Raw genomic sequence first — 5,825 nt, forward strand, 5'->3', positions numbered from 1 at the left:
ATTCTCTTTTTTTTTTTTTCTAATTAATCAATTTTCTAAAAAATCAGTATCAAGCTTGAATTTTAAAATAGTTTATTATTTATTTCCAGAACATGAACAAGAAAAATTGGATTCCGAAGAAAATAAAAAAATCCAATTTTTCTTTGATGCAATTAGAACTGATCTGAACAATAAAACACTAGTAAATATAAATAGAAAAAAATGTATTGGAATAAACGAAATCAGTAAAAAAGTTCCCCTATGGTCATACAAATTTATCGACGAATTAAAACAACTGGGGGGGAAAAATGAAGCAGAAAATTTTCAGATTCGTTCTAGAAAAGCCAAACGTGTAGTGGTTTTTACTAAAAATTTACAGAAACAGAATAAGGGTACCCATAATGATACTGGAAATACTGAGAATACTAAAAAAAACGAATTGGCTTTACTACGTTATTCACAACAACCGGATTTTCGGCGAGACATAATCAAAGGATCCATACGTGCTCAAAGGCGTAAAACAGTTACTTGGAAATTTTTTCAAAGAACTGTGCATTCCCCCCTTTTTTTGGACAAATTTGAGAAAACGCTTGTTCTTTTTTTTTGATAGTTTCGAGTCAATGAAAATCTTTTTTCTGTTCCAAAATTGGATTCGAAAAAAGACAAAATTTCCAATTTTGGATTATACAGAGGAAAAGGCAAAAGAAAGTGAGAAAAAAGAGGAGGACGACAAAAAAAAAATAAACGAAAATGCGGAAAAAAAACGTATAGAAATAGCAGAAGCCTGGGATAACTTTATATTTGCTCAAGGAATAAGAGGTTTTTTATTAATAACCCAATCGATTCTTCGAAAATATATTAAATTACCCTCATTGATAATAACTAAAAATATCGTTCGTATACTACTTTTTCAATTTCCCGAATGGTCAGAAGATTATAGGGATTGGAAGAGAGAAATGTATATTAAATGTACCTATAATGGCGTTCAATTATCTGAAACAGAATTTCCCCAAAAATGGCTAACAGACGGTATTCAGATAAAGATCTTATTTCCTTTTCGTCTGAAACCTTGGCACAGATCTAAGTTACGATCCAATGAAAAGGAAAAAGATAGAATGAAAAAAAAAGTGAAAAAAAAGAACTTCTGTTTTTTAACAATTTGGGGAAGGGAAGTTGAATTGCCCTTTTCTGATTCTCAAAAAAATCGATTTTCTTTTTGTGATCCTATTTTTAAAGAACTCAAAAAAAAAAAAGAAAAAATTGAAAAATTATTTTTTTCGAGTTCTAAAAGTTTTAAATGAAAGAACAAAATGGTTTCTAAATATCTCAAAAGATATTGCAAAATGGATCAGCAAAAGTATTCTATTTCTAAAAAAAAAAATAAAACAACTCTTCATTTTTAATTTTACAAATTTTCATTCTTTATTTTTATTATTTGTTAGACTCAAAAAAATAAATGAATTGAATGAAAACAAAAAAGATTCAACAATTTGTAAGAATAATCCAATTATTTTCGAATCAACCATTCCAATTCAATCTATAAATTGGGGAAATTGTTCATTGATAAAAAAAAAAATAAAAGACCTGAATGCTAAAACAAAAACTATTCTAAAACAAATAGAAAAAATGACAAAAGAAAAAAGGAAAGGGGGACTTCTAATTTCAGAGATAAATATTCATTCGAACAAAACAACTTATGATACTAAAAGATTAGAATTAGAAAAAAATATTTTGCAGATATTACAAATAAGAAATGTTCGATTAACTCGTAAATCACATTTTTTTTTTAAATTTTTCCTGAAAAGGATATACATAGATATCCTTCTATATATCATTAGTATTCCTAGGATCAATATACAACTTTTTCTGGAATCAAAAAAAAAAATGATAAATAGATCCATTTACAATAATGAAGTAAATACAGAAATAACTGATAAAACAAATCAAAGTATAATTCACTTTATTTCGATTATACACAATACTAGTAATACGAATTCACAGAATTCTTGTAACGTCTCCTTTTTGTCACAAGCATATGTATTTTTTAAATTATCACAAAACCAAGTAATCAACATTAACATAGATAAGTATAAGTTAAGATATGTTTTTCAATATCATGGAAGATTTTTTTTTCTTAAGAATGAAATAAAGGATTCTTTTTTTGGAGTACAAGGAATATTTCATTCCAAATTAAAACATAAGAACCCTCCCAATTCTGTAATGAATCAATGGACAAATTGGTTAAAGGGTCATTATCAATATGACTTATCTAAAAGCATATGGTCTAGATTAGTACCACAAAAATGGAGAAATAGAATCAATGAACATCGTGTGGCTCAAAATAAAGATTTAACCAACTGTGATTCTTATGAAAAAACCCGATTAATTCTTTACAAAGAAGAACAAATAGACGCATTAAAAAAAAAAAAAATGAAAAAACAATATAGATATGATCTTTTATCCTATAACTCTATTAATTATACGGAAAATAAAGACTCATATATTTATGGATATAGATCATCATTCCACGCAAATAAAAAGCAAGCGATTTCTTCTAATTACAACACGCATAAAAAAAAATTATTTGATATAATGAGTAATATCTCTATGAAGAATTATACAGCGGAAGATGCTATTATAGATATGGAAAAAAATCTGGATAGAAAGTATTTTGATTGGATGGGAATAAATGTAGAAATACTAAATCGTTCCATATCGAGTACGAAATTTTTTTTCGTTTCAGAATTTTTGATATTTTCTAATGCATATAAATATCAAAATAACCCGCGGATCATACCAATCAAATCACTTTTTTTCCATTTTAATATAAATATAAATCAAAATGTTAGTGAAAATCAAAATAACATTACTGAAAAGAAAAGAATAATAGATATTTTTAGACCATCGAAAAAAAAGAAATCTCCGGAATTCGAGTTAGAGACTCAAAATCGAGCAAAAACAGAATGCGCGGGTCGAGTAAATCTTGAATCATCTCCCTCAAACCAAAAAAAAGATATTGAAAAAAAATTTGCGGAATTGGACAGTAAAAAGGATGGTAAGGGTATAAAGAAAAAGAAAGACAAGAACAAGATGAAGGCTAAACTAAATTTCTTAACAAGAATTTTTTTTACTTTTCATTTGGACTGGAAGAATTTCTTAGGTAAAAGAATATTAAATAATGTCAAAGTATACTGTCTCCTGATTAGATTGAAAAATTTAAGAGAAATTGCTATAACCTCTATTCAAAGGGAAGAACTAGATCTAAAAATTATGCTGATTCAAAATCATAAGGATTTCACTTTTCCAGGCTTGAAGAAAAATGAAAATACAAAATTTATGAAAAACGAATTTTTTATTATCAAACCAGTTCGCCTGTCTAGAAAAAACAATAAACAATTTTTTATGTATCAAACCATGGGTATCTCATTAATTCGTAAGAGTAAGTACAAAATGAATCAAAAATACTCCGAAAAAAGTAATGTTGATAAGAAAAATTTTGAAAAATACATTACACGGACAAGAGATCCAAAAATAACAGAAAAAAAAAAAAAAAAAAAATTATAATTTGCTTGTTCCTGAAAATATTTTATCCGCTAGACGTCGTAGAGAGTTGAGAATTGTAATTTGTTTAAATCCTAAGAATATAAATAGTATGCATAGAAACACAATATTTTACAATGAAAATAAAGGTAATAATTTTTTGACTCAAAAACGAAAAGATCTTGACAGAGATAAAAAAAAACTAATGAATTTCCAAATTTTTCTTTGGCCAAATTATAGATTAGAAGAATTAGCTTGTATAAATCGCTATTGGTTTAATACCCATAATGGAAGTCGTTTCAATATAGTAAGGCTACATATGTATCCGCGATTGAAAATTCGTTAATCGAAATTTGTCTTCTATTTACCATAATATATATCTGGTATATGAAGACAAATTGTTATATACATAACATAAATGGGAACACACATTGTGGCATTGATACTAATCTAATGATGTATCCATTAGATCGAAAAAAGAATCAACAAAATTGTCTTTTATTTTTCAAGCATACAATTTGTTATTTGGTGAATCCATAAATATGGTATCTTTTCTATCTATTTAGATTGGATTGATTAATAAGAAAGAATGAATTCAATCAGGAATTCCTAAGGAAATTCAGATTTATATACAAAAATGAGTATCATTACTATTACTGATCAATAAAAATATTTATCAAAAGCGAGGGGAAGAGGAAAGCTTTCATTTCATTTTTTTATGGTAAAAAATTCATTTATACCTGTTATTTCAGAAGAAAAAAAAGAAGAAAACCCGGGATCAGTTGAATTTCAAATATTCCATTTTACCAATAAGATACGAAGACTTACTTCGCATTTTGAATTGCACCGAAAAGACTATTTATCTCAAAGGGGTTTACGTAAAATTCTGGGAAAACGGCAACGATTACTGTCTTATTTGTCAAAAAAAAGTAGAATACGTTATAAAAAATTAATAAATCAGTTTGATATTCGGGAGTCACAAATTCGTTAATTTGAAGAGTCATTTTCAATTATTCGATTTATTAGATCTTGAATTTTGATGAATTTTTTTTTTTTTTTAAAGCGATTCATTCTTCTATGAATCGAGGAAAAAAATCTATGAATATCCCAGCTACAAGAAAGGACCTCATGATAGTAAATATGGGACCTCACCACCCATCAATGCATGGTGTTCTTCGACTTATTGTTACTCTGGATGGTGAGGATGTTATTGATTGTGAACCAATATTGGGTTATTTACACAGAGGGATGGAAAAAATTGCAGAAAACCGAACAATTATACAATATCTCCCTTATGTAACACGTTGGGATTATTTAGCTACTATGTTCACAGAAGCAATAACTGTAAACGGACCAGAACAGTTGGGAAATATTCAAGTACCTAAAAGAGCTAGCTATATCCGAGTAATTATGTTAGAGTTGAGTCGTATAGCTTCTCATCTACTGTGGCTGGGACCTTTTATGGCAGATATTGGTGCACAAACCCCTTTCTTCTATATTTTCCGAGAAAGAGAATTAATATATGATCTATTCGAAGCTGCGACAGGTATGAGAATGATGCATAATTTTTTTCGTATCGGAGGGGTAGCGGCTGATTTACCTCATGGTTGGATAGATAAATGTTTTGAATTCTGCGATTATTTTTTAACAAAGGTTGTTGAATATCAAAGACTTATTATGCGAAATCCTATTTTTTTTAGAACGGGTTGAGGGAGTAGGCGTTGTTGATGGAGAGGAAGTAATAAATTGGGGTTTATCAGGACCAATGCTTCGGGCTTCCGGAATACAATGGGATCTACGTAAAGTTGATAATTATGAGTGTTATGAGGAATTTGATTGGGAAGTTCAATGGCAAAAAGAAGGAGATTCGTTAGCTCGTTATTTAGTTCGAATTGGTGAAATGACGGAATCTATAAAAATTATTCAACAGGCTTTGGAAGGAATTCCCGGCGGACCATATGAAAATTTAGAAATTCGCTGCTTAGATAAAGAAACAGAGCCAGAATGGAATGATTTTGAATATCGATTTATTAGTAAAAAAGCGTCTCCGACTTTTGAATTGCCGAAACAAGAACTTTATGTAAGAGTTGAGGCTCCTAAGGGAGAATTAGGAATTTTTCTAATAGGTGATCAAAATGGTTTTCCTTGGAGATGGAAAATTCGTCCACCGGGTTTTATCAATTTGCAAATTCTTCCTCAATTAGTTAAAACAATGAAATTGGCCGATATTATGACAATACTAGGTAGCATAGATATCATTATGGGAGAGGTTGATCGTTGAAATGATAATTGATTACAACAGAAAT

Source organism: Abrus precatorius, unplaced genomic scaffold (assembly GCF_003935025.1).
Source record: "Abrus precatorius isolate BTA unplaced genomic scaffold, Abrus_2018 Scaffold4, whole genome shotgun sequence".
NCBI classification, from domain to species: Eukaryota; Viridiplantae; Streptophyta; class Magnoliopsida; order Fabales; family Fabaceae; genus Abrus; species Abrus precatorius.